The sequence below is a fragment of the Parasteatoda tepidariorum genome, chromosome 10 (genome assembly GCF_982258835.1).
Source record: "Parasteatoda tepidariorum strain Cologne lab strain chromosome 10, Ptep-v5.0, whole genome shotgun sequence".
Lineage (NCBI taxonomy): Eukaryota > Metazoa > Arthropoda > Arachnida > Araneae > Theridiidae > Parasteatoda > Parasteatoda tepidariorum.
The window spans coordinates 75,700,351-75,714,459 of NC_141764.1; the positions used below are offsets into that span (position 1 = coordinate 75,700,351).

General features: G+C 29.2%; 1 protein-coding gene across 2 annotated transcripts in view; it reads right to left on the minus strand.

Annotated features, from left to right (window-relative positions):
* LOC107454377 (uncharacterized) overlaps positions 1–14,109 on the minus strand; it is a 73,776-nt gene that overhangs the window by 23,365 nt on the left and 36,302 nt on the right. Inside the window, exon 1 of one of the 2 annotated variants that reach the window (XM_043043726.3) lies at positions 1,490–1,719. The exons of the other annotated variant lie outside the window; for it this stretch is intronic. The gene's annotated coding sequence lies outside the window, so the exon portion shown is untranslated. Of the gene's footprint in view, positions 1–1,489; positions 1,720–14,109 lie in introns of those variants that run through there. 2 annotated transcript variants of the gene reach the window in all.

The following is a 14,109-nucleotide window of genomic DNA, read 5'->3' on the forward strand; positions in this document are numbered from 1 at the left end:
AGTCTGATATATTTTTATAAATGTATTCTTTAGAGTCGATTCTTTTTAAAGTCTGATTTTATTGATAATGAAGATTTCACCCAAAGAAATAATGAATGGGTAAATTATTATATTTCTAAAGAGACAAATAAACAATTAAAATTAGAGACTTAAAGTAAATAAGAGTAACGTTAAACTGTTAAATTATAATTTCCGATTGGCTATACGTAAAATAATTTGCTAGTAATAAGCATTCAATTATACCCATTTAGTTTAATATTTATTTAAATACTTTAGGTGTTTTTAAAATGTATTAAATATGTCGTTAGTTTTTACCAATATTAAAGAAAGACTTGTTATGCCCAAAGAAACAATATATTTTTTTTCTTTAATGTATTCTGATCTAAACTAATTTACTCTTCATTGGATATCTAACTGACAAATTGCCTCCATCTATTTAAAAGTTTAGCTTGAGCAAAAATAACCCTGATTTTATTGATTCAGTGATTAGTTTGTAGTAATCTATATATATATTTCTCTTACACGGCGACAAAAGAAAGCCTCATTACAACTCCTCGAATGGCAACGCTAGAAATCGACCAATGATTGCCGCTAAAAATGTCACATGCCAAATCTAGATGAGATGGCTCAACATATAGCGCTTTCAAAAACGGAAACTGAAATAACCAGAGAGAGCATAAGCTAGGCAGAAGTGAGTAGATCTTTATTTTAGTATTTTGTCGAAAGCGCTTTTTTTTTCACGAATTTATATATTACGAATTTATTTGACGATTTTTGATTTATATCACGAATTTATTTGTTTTACTAGAATTTATTTGTTTATGCAGGTTTTTCCATTGCAATTCACTTATTTCAATTTTTAATAGACTTAATTTTAGCCAAAATTTTAACCTTTTTAAAGAGATATTAGTTTTAGAAATTTTATCTTCAGATTTTATACTATAGCACATTTCTAATAGGTTTAACGAATTACATGTCATTTATTTGAATCAAATTTATTTTAATGACTTAGTATTTACTAAAAAGATTTAATTTTTTTAAAAAAAAAGTTGTTACAAGAATTTGAATGATTGTTTTGAATTCTTAGAATTTTGTGCATTTGCGATGTACGTAAGTTAGTAGCGAGCGAAGCTAGCTTGGTTTGCGAAGCAAACCATATAAGATTGCGTAGCAATTTTCGGGGGTTGGCGAGCGTTAGCGAGCAGGGGGCGCAGTCCACTAATTAAATAATAATTTTTGAAACATTTTAGTTAGAAATATGTATTATTTTTGCTATATCATTGTTTTTAAATAATATTAAGTACAGTTAATGTTAATAGTACAGATGATTTGGCTTATAAATATTTTTAAAAAAAATCGAAATAATCTGTTTTAGATTTTTCAAAAATAGATTTAAATCAAATAAATCTGATTGCTTTAATTTTTTTTTAAAAAAAATCATGAATTTCACCATTCCTGTGACTAATTAACATGAACAAATTAAACTTACCTTGCGGCGCCCAAACTGAAAATGTTGTGCATTTTAACAACCAACCGAAAATTTTCTTTATTTCCCCATCTTTTGTGAAGAAATAATAAATTCCAACTCAAACTATAGTATTATTTTGCTTGCCAACAGAGATTAAATAAACAATTTCTCAAATGACTTAAACACGCCTTAAAATTCAACACAAGATAAACATTTAAAGTGCGCAGTTACGGAAAATTCTTTTCTAGAATGCTTAAGATATGCTAATTTAAATTTGCTGTCGCCGTAGTTTAAGTCATATATTAATCTGATTCAGAAGGTTTATTATGAAATCACACGATGATTATTTCCACTCCTTATTATTATTTATTAAAACTCTTTAAATCAAAAACAAACCTGTTTTCGTAAATATTTTATCAGTTCTCTTTGACATAATTTTTTTTTTTTTTACACATATAAAATAATTTAAGGTTGCAGAACTTTCGAATGTAAAAATGACAATTCACATTTTCTTCATTAAACTGATCTAATCAGAAAGATTTCGATTTTAAAAGTCGAAGTTCGTTTGAACAGAAATTTCGATAGATCAGCGTATCCCAATCTTTTAAGTAGTGCAGACTACCAATTTTATAAAATAAAACTTAGAAGCCCACTGCCTACTAAATATACCATTAAAAAATATAGACTTATTATTTATACGTATGACAATATACGACTGGCATTAGACTCCAAAATTAATCTTGGCATTTGACTCATACATTTTTTTTTACTTCTCTTTATCAGTAGAATAGATGATTGCAAATATGTCATCGTATGTAGGGGAGAGTGGGGTCAATTGTAACAGGGTACGATTGTAACAGAGCAAAAATTTCGAGTGTCGGGTTCTAGATTTGGTTCCTAGGTGGCGCACAAGGTGTATTTAATAGATCTACATGTACACCCCTGATGGCAATCATTTTTATGTACTTTTGAAAGAGTTAGATCACAAAAGATATTTTCACGCCACGCAAGTACTTTTTTTGGTATTAGAATATTATATTGTAACAAAGTAATTTTGTTTAAACAAATAAAAATTAGTAACCGAATATGTAAGTGGACACCTTAATTAACATTTCAATAAAAAAAAGATTAGTTTTGCTAATTAACTAGCATTGTTAACAAATGAAGCTGAAATGGCGTCTTGGGGACAATTGTAACAATAAGTAAAGGGACGATTGTAACAGCTGAAAATAAATAATCTTATGTTTACAAACCATTACTTAAGTCTTTAAGAACCACCAATAGTTTCCTATATCATTTATATTATGTTGCATGTGCATTATTTTATTTGTCACCTTTCACAGCATAAATTAAAATTTTTAACCCCTTAAAGTTAAAAGCTTAACCCTTTAGGTCTCTGCTCATTATTATTTTTACTCCTAAAATATCACTACTATTTTGATCAATAAAGAAATATATCACAACTATGATACTATGTATAATTAACTATGTTTTAGTTGAATTTATGAACTGTTACAATTGACCCCGTAAGTGGGGACAATTGTAACAAGTGCTCGACTGTCAAAAATTGTTAATAGCTAATATAATAACATTTAAAATTAGGTATTTATTTTTTTTTCTAGTAGAGGATAGTCTACTTTACTCGTCTGTCAATTAATACTAATAATATATTGGATTTTTTGTTAGTTAAAAATAGTTAAGTAAAAAATGTTACAATTGACCCCACTCTCCCCTACTATCTCTTTTATGTAAATATTCTTTAAAATTAGAATGATTTTATACGATTTCTCCAATTTTTGGTACTGTAGTGCAACGGTTCCAAAATGGTGTTCTATGGAACCTAAGGGTTCCGTGGAAATGCCACAGGAGTTTCGTAAGTTGGGACTTCTTTTAACCAGAAATAATTTCATTAAACCTAAAATATGTTTGTATCCAACAATATATTTATACTAAGGTTGGTTTTATGAATTTATTTATTTAAAATTACAATAAAAAATGGAAAATGTAAAAACAAAATTCCAATAACATTACATAGAATAAAATTGCTAAACGATATGCATTTACAGTTGATTGCCTCAGTATTTCTCATCTAACTTTGAAATTCAAAATAAAATAACCAAATTCAAAAGTAAAGAAATATTTTTCTCAGATAAAAAAATATATATAGAATTCAAATTTTATTCAATTTCAACTGAAAAACTTGACTGTAAAAATGACACCAAATTGGCGATTTTTAAAAAAGTAAACTTTGAAAAAACTTTTAAAATATTTACGTTATTTGTCTGTTCTGAAGTACAGATAATTCCTCACGACGAGATTATACATACAGTTTAAAATCATCGCCTTGCTTCAAGTGTAAAGCACTTAAAATACTTTTTTCTTCTTTTTTTTTCTTTTTTCTTGCCAACAGAGCTTTGAAAAACAGTGTTAAAGGAATTAAGTACATCGAGAACAAAAAAGATGTCCCTTTCCTTTAAAATAACATCAATGTAACACGAGTGTACATTCGCATTTGAAGGTGTAGAAAAAGTAATAAATTAGCTATTATTCATAATGCCTAGTTTAAATATTAGTAATACGTAATTCTTCGTAATGTTCGGCCACGGGAGCATTTTGATTAAGTCCATTGACGAACCTGCGAAAATTTGTTGTATCAATGAGATTCAAAAAATTCGTTTCGTTTGAACCTTTCTTCTTTACTAAGCTAACGTTAATAGAAGTTGCCAGGAATCGCGACTAACTTGACCTGAAAATAACCACCCGCCACACGAGAGTCAACAAAAAATAGTGGTGACTTGAATAAACAACCGGTCACTTTTTCCCTTATTTTTTCCTCTTAAATAATTTAATGATGAAAGTACATCAATGCAGAAAGAAAGTTACTTAATGTCAGTAAGTTTGACTAAATTTGTCACTTTTATATCATTTTAATTGTTGATTTAACTTTTTATATTGTTGAGCGAATATATCTATATTGTTGAATGAATCTTTCTATATTGTTGAATGAATCTTTCTATTTTGTTGAATTAACTCTTGTTTTTATAGCCGTAGATTGTTTCTAATGTAGATATTTTAATTTAAAATTTTTAAATATATAATTTAATCCGATTAAAAATAATATCAAACGACGAAACTACGAAACTAATACGAAAAAAGTAGCAACAATTTCCGACCACTAATTTCACTCTATGCTTACAAACACTCAATCTGTACTTTTTTTATTATTTTCCTTAGTGAAAAAGCTTATTTAGGAAAAAATAAATAAAAAAGTAATTACGTTATGAAAAAAGTATAGTAAATGAATTAGCTTAGAATACGTGGATTATAATCCAAAAATCTTAACTATCAGGAGACTATGCCGACTGTCAACATAAAACACGCGTTTTAAAGAAAACATTTGTTACGGAACTTCAACAAAAAAAAAAGAAAATATTTAAAGCACACAGAAACGCATCCAAACCTTGCCACAATTTTTGGCTCCTCTTTCGCAAACAAAAACAAAATAAAATAATTCTTTGGCGGAAAGAATAAAGAAAAAAAATATATATATATATTCCCCAGTGCAGGCCAGTTTTTTTAACACTAGAAAAGATACCGCAGGTTGAAATGAAAGCCCAAAATAAACGAAAAGTGCAACTTCAAGGAACAGAAGAATTACAATTTTCAGTTTGAAGGGTTGCAGGAGGGAAAATATTCAACCGATTCAGTTCCCGTAGGAATTCAAACTAAAAATTGCACAAAAGGTTCATAAACTAGACTTAAAATAACTTTACTTGCGTCTGTCGGTGCAATGGCTGACACTCTCAGTCAACTGAAAAACGTTACACTTTTAACAGAAATTAATCGAGTTACAATAGAATCGATATATATATATATATATATATATATATATATATATATATATTCGTAATTATTGGCGCCTTTAAATGAGATGCGTTCTAATCAAACTTAGCTTAAATAAAATTGACTAGACACTGCTAAAGTTGTATAACAGAGAAGAAGAAAAAGAATGTAAAATGAGACAGACACGGGATACACGAAATTATTGTCAGGAAATATGAATGTTAACTTCAATTTTGAACATTAGCATATTTAACTCTAACTATCAAACAAAACTTATGAAACAAATAATTAATATACTATGTAACTGGTGGATCAAGGGTAAAACAGACATTTCCAAATTCATAAATAATTAATATTCCCGCGAAGGTTGTAAACCGAAATAGTTAACGTAACTTCTTAACACGCATTTGAACGATATAAAAAGCTCCAACGGGAGACTCATTAAATCCAGATTTCAGAACAACAACAAATAAAAAATCATTTTCGCACGTAATGGCGGCGGTAAATGAATCTGTTCCAAGTCAAACGCAGTTAAAAAGTTTAAAATTGAGTATACACTTAAGTGGCATAACAGAAAAAAGAAAGAATAAAAACTGAGACAGACACGGGTATCACGAAATTAGAATATAATTTCGTCACAAAATATGAATGCTAACTTTAATTTTGAACAGTAACAGATTTAGCCCTGAATATCAAACAAAAAATACAACAAATAATTAGTATACTAAGTAACTGGCGGGTCCAGGGCAAAACAGACATTTCCAAATTCATAAATCAAGACGATTTCCGCAACGACTGTTAAACGAATTAGTTAACGAAACGATTTCTAAACACGAAATTCCAGACGAACGATATAAAAAGCTCCAACGAGAGACTCATTAAATCCAGATTTCAGAACAACAACAACAAAAAAATCTTTTTCGCACTTATTGGCGGCTGTAATTGAATGTGTTCAAGTCAAACGCAGTTTAAAAGTTTAAAATTGAGTATATACTTAAGTGGCAAAACAGAGAAATGAAAGAATAAAAAATGAAATTAGAATATAATTTTGTCCGAAAATATGAACGTTAATTTTAATTTTGAACAGTAACAGATTTAACCCTGAATATCAAACAAAAAATACAACAAATAATTAGTAAACTAAGTTACTGGCGGGTCCAGGGCAAAACAGACATTTCCAAATTCATAAATCACGACGATTTCCGCAACGACTGTTAAACGAATTAGTTAACGAAACGATTTCTAAACACGAAATTCCAGAGGAACGATATAAAAAGCTCCAACGGGGAGACTCATTAAATCCAGATTTCAGAACAACAACAAAATTATTTTCGCAAGTAATGGCGGCTTTAAATGAAATGCGTTCTAGTCTAACTTAGCTTAAAATTGTCTATACACTAAAGTGGCATAACAGACAGAGGAAAGACGGAATAAAAAATAAAATAAAATTAAGTGAGACAGACACGAGTTGCAAAACCGCTCATTTCCTTCGTCAAAAGACAGCACTTGTGCGTGAATTTCTCTTTTTAAAGCATTCATCAGAAGTTCTATTAACGTTAACTACTACTACGCTTAGGAAACTAAATAATAAAAAAATTTATAAAAACATAACTTGTCTCAAGGACGCATTACAGAAGAACGTCTATTAGGAAAACCAACATAACGCAGCAATAAAAAAGCAAAATTATTATTCATAATTTGGTAAAAGTTTTCGTCGCCGTAATCACAACGACAACAAGCATAAATTATTCTCGGTTATTTTAGAAACAAGGCATACATGTTTTTGTTTCCCTTGCAAGTTAAATCGCTCCTGAGAAAATACAACAGTGTTTGCGCAAGAAAGTTGGGTGTTCCTTTCAAAGATGTTTTAGTTAAACTTAAAGATCAGTGAATCAATCAAACATCATCAGAATTTGGATTAAGAGGTACAAAAGTCGGATAAGGTTACACTACTCAAAACGAGGTGGTTAAAAGAAAGAACTTTTTTTTTTTTTTTAGTTCGAGTATCACTTATTCTTGTCAAATGTCCTGCCCATTTTAACCCTTTTGATATAAATATCTTTTATTAATATTATATTTTTACACTGGACAATATTTTCGTCATTCAATTAAAATTTATCAATGATATCGTAGTTTACAATAATATCGTATTTTTTAACATCGTTTTTTGTATAGTATAATAATGATCGTGATATTATCGTATTTGATAGTAACAGTGACCGATAATATAATCGAGAAATTTTCAAATTATATATCACTATCAGTAATGGTCGCTATATTGTCGTATTTGATACACCTGCGGGTGGTGACCTGCGTAAACCAGAATCTGACAGTTTTCCTAGTTCCTATCTGTTGTCGAATTTGGCTGTTATGAAATTTATAGTCGATAAGCACTAAAAGAACCAAAGAAAGCATAACGAAGGAACAAATGTGCAACATTTCAGATAGTTGAAAAGGACTCACGGTTAAAATTTCAACTCTCCTTTGACACTGATTGTTTAAATACGTAACCCTCCCCCCCCCCCTTTTTTTTTTCCTTTACCGCCACACCACATTAAACGCGTTTAGCAGTCCATTACATCCAGGAAATAACACAGAACAACTAATTTCAAAAGACTCTGCACCTAAGCATAACCTCATAAAAATTTATGAGGCGTACATAAAGAAGAATTGTTAATGATGTCCCTCTTGTGTATGCATTGTATTTTAACCAGCTCCAGCTAAAATCGCACTTAAAATTCTCTACCTCTTCCCACCTTCCAATGTAAAGTAACACCAAACAACCTTTACCGATATGATCATTAGCAGTTGTAAACACAAAAAGATAAATAATATTTGCGGCAGCACGTGTAAAGCTGACGAAATAATTAATGATTTGACTTGGAAATGCATATCGGATTACTCACCTAAAATATTAAAGTTAGTTATATCTCACAAAGCTCAATTTTCTCACGAACTTGTTAATATAACTATAACAAACTATAACCAGGCGTCTGTTCAGAAGAAATTTGGGTATGTTAACGAACCCTTCGCAAAATATCTTTTCATAAAAACGGACCTTTCACAAAATATTTTAACTTAAAAACGGACCCTTCACAAAATGATTTTTGAAGTTATACTTCTTATGCGACTTCCAACAAGGTTAAGTTAAACGTTTAACGTTGCATTTTTATTGGCCGGGAAATCACGTGGTAGGATCCAGTTTTCCCTCATTCATTTCCATATTGTTTTGGTTTTCACTAGCATAAAAGTCATAAAAGTATTGTTTTTCTATAAATATTTTTTTTAGTTTGATTTGATACACATATAATTTAATAGGATTCGCGATCGCAACGAACTATAGGGGGCGTTGTTGTATGAGACGCATACCTGCGATTTCTATATGAACCGTCATTCAGTTACTCAGGAGAAGTCGTTAATGTAGCGTGTAGCATTGCAACGTTCCTTCTTCAATGTGGCTTATTAAATTTAAAAAAGAAAAATGCTTGATCTTCCTTCTTGTACAACCGAAAACAAAATGGTATCTCTTTTTATTAGAGAAGGAATATCCAAAACACATCGGAAAAATATTTGTACATTAACAGAAAAAAATATGTATATTCTTATAAGAGTTAAAACCTAATGCCCGAGAAATAGTATTACTAAATTTAATGATATAACATGAAAGGCCCACTTAAACTTTACATTCTATAGTTTTAAGAATCATATTACTTCAAAAATTAAAATGAACAAAAAGTATACATAAGCCTCATAATTTTATGAAATTTAATTTTGTAAACAACGTTTTTTGACAACAATTTTTATCAAAAAATTTCAAGTTTCAATAAAAATCATTATTTAGAAACTAAGAAACGTACTAAAGAATGCTGACGAAACAAAAACTAAAAAAAAAAAACAATTCTTTTTTGTCGCCATTTTTAGTGCTACGAATATTCGTCTTTGGGATTTGCCAAAAACAAAACAAGATGCAATTTTATTTTTTCAGGAGGGAAATATTTTACCGAAAAAACGAAAATGTACCAATTCCCACAACATAAAACTATCTTGGTAAACGTACGTTTTGGAAATGTTATTTCATTTGGAATCTTATTCATCAGAGTTCATATGGCGATATGATGTTTTGAATCTATGCTAAACTCTATATCGGCTCATTTTCCACCGAAATCCGATTAACTATTTTGATTTTAAATAAAGTGTTTTATTTTATGAATTGTCGCAAAAATTTTAAGTGTAGATTGGCGGCACTTAAAAACCACCAAATCTGTAGCGGCGGTGGCGTTAATATGTAAGTACCGAATTTTTATTCCATACTTTTCTGAATCATATTATTTCAAACATTGGAATATACAAGAAGTATACATAAACACACAATGTTATACCATTTAATTTTTCAAAAGTATTTTGAGAACAATTTTTATCAAAAAATTATAAACTAAAAAACGGAAAATAAAGAATTCTTAGGATAAAAAAAACGATTTTAAGAATTCTTAACATTGAAATAAAAACTTTCATATTGTTTCTTTTTTTATTATTCTTATAGTTCTTAATCAGACGTAAAAAACATTCTGTAGAGAACCATCATCAAATGAAAAAAAAAATATTTACAAGCAAATTTTTTATTGTAAAAATCATTGCACTTACCTGATTTATGATTCCCGGAGAATTCCAAAATGATAAGTTCCTTGTTTGAAAACTTTATTCTCAAATAATAGATACATAGTTTATACCTTCATTACTTTTAGATAACATACTACACAGCAAAATTTTATAATTGATATGAATTTGAATATGTAGCTAAAAACAGAATAGCTGAATTCTAGTTGAACTTATTCTTTCAAAATTAAAAAAAACTTACCAAGAAAACGATTTAAATTAATTAAGAATCAGCACAAATGGCACTATTTCAAGTAACTTGGATAATTTTTTATTGTTGTTTTCCGAATTATATGGATACAGAAATATATACTATTCTATAACGAAGAAGAATATGCTATAACTATTACAATTCTGTATGTTCTGAATTCATATTTATTCACTGGAATGACGAAAGCAATGTTAACTTCACTTTAATTCGTAATGAATTGAAGACAGAAGAAATGCATTTTACCTTAATACACACATCTGTAACAGTATCCGAAATCGGAAGTCATCAGTTGCAAGTTTGTTGATAATAGAAATTAAAAGTTATTGAGGAATTTTTCGTCAAATGTTTGGCGTGTTCTGTCCCTGAAAGATTTACTAATATTCTGGAGATTTTTTTCAAGTTCTTCGGCCTTTTCCTTAGGGAAATTTTGTTTCTTATTTGCTGCTAAAAAATGGCGTCTGATTCAGTCAATGACTTTGATGGAACTAAATGAAAACGTGATAAATTAATGTCCGATATTTACAGGCTCCCGCTAGACGGCGTACTCGAGCGTTGCGATCGCGAATAGTATTTTTTATTTTCAAATTTAGTGGATAAAAATTGTAAAAAATGAGTGAGAGCAATCCCACGGACAATGCGACGGATTTAAGGTAATGTTAAAGTAAGTTTCTTGTGAATATCAATTGATTGTTAGGTTTTCTCTTTTGAAATTACATTATGACGTGCATTATTAATACAAATACATTTTCCATGGCGAGACGATGAGGCAACCATAAGCACTTCCACTGGTTTAAGAGGTCCACGAGGAAAAAATGCACAATATTACCGATATTACAGAGCACGGAAACGAGCGGAGCAAGAAAAAGAGTCGTTGAATAGAGCTAGTGATCCTTCTACGACTGCTGATTCTTCTACAATTAACGTCGCAGGTTGCGAAGTTTTAACTTCTTCCACGCTGAGGGACTCCCCGCACTATTTTTGTTTACATTCTTGCTACAAAAAATTTTATTTTATATTTATGAATATTATCTTCTTAAAAAAACTTTTAACATAGCTGATCTAAAGGTAAAAATTTTCCAAATTAATATTAATATTTATCAGAATATACTTTTTTCTTTTAATCGGACCCTTCACAAATTTGTTTATCTTCATTATTGTTTTGTTAATTGAATAAACCCTTTCCCAGGGCAGAAAACAAGAAAGATGGATGCAAACGAATTAAGTTTTGTCTTCGGTAGACGCTTCTTCCATTATTCGTACGAAATGAATATTCTGCGTTCAGCAGTATAGGCTAAATACCAAATATTTGCATATTGCATCTCTAATTCAGAAGCAGCAATTGCTTTTTATATTTGAAAATTTTATTTTTTTGTTATAATTTTACAGTGCTGTGCATAATTCCGTATTTCTTTAAAATTTAAAAACTCCTAGAAAATTTTTTTGCAATAACCGGACCCTATTTGCACAAATTCATAAAAGCAGGACCCTGGTTGAAAGAATGTGGCTTAATGTTTATTTTATATTCACAAAATACGAGTAATTTTTTCACAATTTTACAAAAAACGGACCTTTCACAAAATATCTGGACAGACGCCTGATAACAAATTTTTTAACAGGGAAATTTGAAACAATATCAGATTTTATTAGAAAATATCAGCTAATTATTTAGTAATTAAAACAATTTAGAACAAAAATAATTTTTAAAAATACAAGATTCAATATTTTTCTGATAAAATTGCAAAATGTTTAATAACTACAAGTCTGAACTCTCTTTATTATGCATATTGTATGTATTGTATTTTAACCAGTACCAGCTAAAAACGCACTTAAATTCTCTACCTCCACCCACCTTCTAATGTAAAGTAACACCAAACAACCTTTACCGAGATGATCATTAACAGTTGTAAACACAAAAAGATAAATATAACTTCCGGCAGCACGTGTAAAGCTGACGAAATAATTAATGATTTGACTTGGAAATGTAGATCGGATTACTCACCTAAAATATTATAGCTAGTTTTATTTCCCCAAGTTTAATTTTCGCGTTAGTTTTATTTCACAAACTGAAAATATAAATTTTTTAACAGCGAAATTTAGTTGAAAAATATCAAATTATTTTAAAAAATATCAGCTTAATATTTAATAATAACAAAAAACTTATACACAGAAATAGTTTTGTAACAGAAAGTATTTTTTTAAAAAAACGAGATTTAGTATTTTTTTTCTGCTACAATAACAAGCTGGAACTCGCTTCAAACTGCAATTATTTTTAAAAAATAATAATAATGACAGATTTAGTATTTTTTAAACTAAATTTTTAATATTTTAAAATTTTAGTCATATAATTATATTCAGCATAATTATATTCATGAATAAAACACAATATTTTTCAAATAAATTTTGTAAAGATAAAAAGATTTTGCATATTTAAACAGGTATAAATTCTTAACAGCAATATTTTTTAAAATTTCTTTTGAAAAATAAACCTGATATTTTTGAAAAAATAAAACAGGTTTTATTTTTTCAGTTAAATTTTTAATTATAACAAGTTTGAACATTTTTAACAATAATTTTCTAATTAAAAATAAATATCAAATTAAGTATTTTTTCAGCTTAATTCTTATAAGCACAATAAACAGATTTTAATAGCAATATTTTTTTAAAAAATATATATATATCCGATTCAATATTTTTTTAACAGAACTAATAATAATCAAGAATCTTCAAATTTTTTCTTTTTAAAAATGTCAGAAGCAAATTTCAAATTAATGCAACACAATACAAAATATTAAACTTTCCTCAAACTATAGAATTCTTACTAATCGAGCAGGAAAGGCATAATTGAATCATAATTTTTGGGGGAAGAGGGAGATATAAAAATTAAGAAGGAATAGAGAATGGAGAATGCAGGGAGAGAAAAAAAAAAGAAAAAAATATTGCTGTGGGGGGGGGGAGAATTTGTAAATGCAATTTTTATTATTGATATTGATTAATCGAATCAAATTAACGTTCACTTAACTTAATTCAGTTCACTTAAGTAAACCGAATCATTTATGTGTGAGCTCGTCAATTGATTCGAATTACATTCGAGATTCCTCTTTGATATATACTATTTTCGACCCGAATTTATGAAGCTCGATAAGTAGCAGTACTTTATTTACGTTGCATTAGAGCTCAATGGGCTATTGGCGACGATCTGTAAAATATTTCTGAGAACGATTTGAAGACATGCCAACACAATATAAAACTCAGCAAAGGGGATGGCTACCCATTACTGGTAACTCGAAGACCAGCGCGAAGTCTATCACTTTACGGCTGAACAGTTCAACAAGCACCGATACAGCGCACTCTCGGTCCCTACGCAGGCTGATCTAAGTGGTTATCCACCCACTCACTGGCTGCAGTCAATGACGCTTGATTTCAGTGTTTCACGGGGAACCGTGTCCTTACAATCAGTGCACTGCAAGTCTTTTAAACCTCGAAACCCGATTTTAAAATAGCTATATTTTTATTGTTATTTTTTCATCAAATGACCCTTAGTAGACCATTGTTATAGTTTGAATGAAGCTGTTTTTGCTTTTAATTGTTAAAAATAATAATACCAGATATTAAATACTGGGGTCTGTCCAGACATTTTGTAAAAGGTCCTGTTTTTGTAAAATTGTGAAAAAATTACTCGTAATTTGTGAATATAAAATAAACGTTAAGTCACATTCTTTCAACCAGGGTCCTGCTTGACTCCTGCCTGTAAAACTTTTTCAAGGAGTTTTTAAATTGTAAATAGATACAAGACTATGCTCAACACTGTAAACTTATAATTAAAAAAATTAAATTTTCAGAAATAAACAGCAATTACTAAATTAGAAATGCAACATCGAAATATTTGGTATTTAGCCAGCCTATACTGCTGAATACAGAATATTCATTTCGGACG